We start from the raw sequence: 265 nt of genomic DNA on the forward strand, positions 1-265 counted from the left end.
ATTTCATTGTGGAAGAAACACAACTGGAGGCGGTGGAGTATCGCTTATAATGTAAAAACATGCTGTTCTTTAATGTAGCAGCTCTGAATACAGTGGCAGCATGCTCGTGAGTGAACTGATGCCTCCTGCACAGCAGCTGGAAAGCATCGAGAAAACGGAAACAAAAAGTGAACACCAGGTAGAGGACAGTCAGCACATTCCACAATCTAGACAGGACATGCCCCGAAAGGCACTCCCTCACTGCTCAGTGCAGACTTTTTCAGGG

At 47.2% G+C, this 265-nt stretch overlaps 1 protein-coding gene across 2 annotated transcripts in view; it reads right to left on the bottom strand.

Annotated features, from left to right (window-relative positions):
- The window catches only part of gpd2 (glycerol-3-phosphate dehydrogenase 2 (mitochondrial)), a 21936-nt gene that overhangs the window by 18461 nt on the left and 3210 nt on the right, over positions 1–265 (bottom strand). The window lies entirely within an intron of this gene.

This window comes from Morone saxatilis, unplaced genomic scaffold, assembly GCF_004916995.1.
Source record: "Morone saxatilis isolate NCDOM2014 unplaced genomic scaffold, NCSU_SB_2.0 Contig6, whole genome shotgun sequence".
In the NCBI taxonomy this organism is placed as follows: Eukaryota; Metazoa; Chordata; class Actinopteri; family Moronidae; genus Morone; species Morone saxatilis.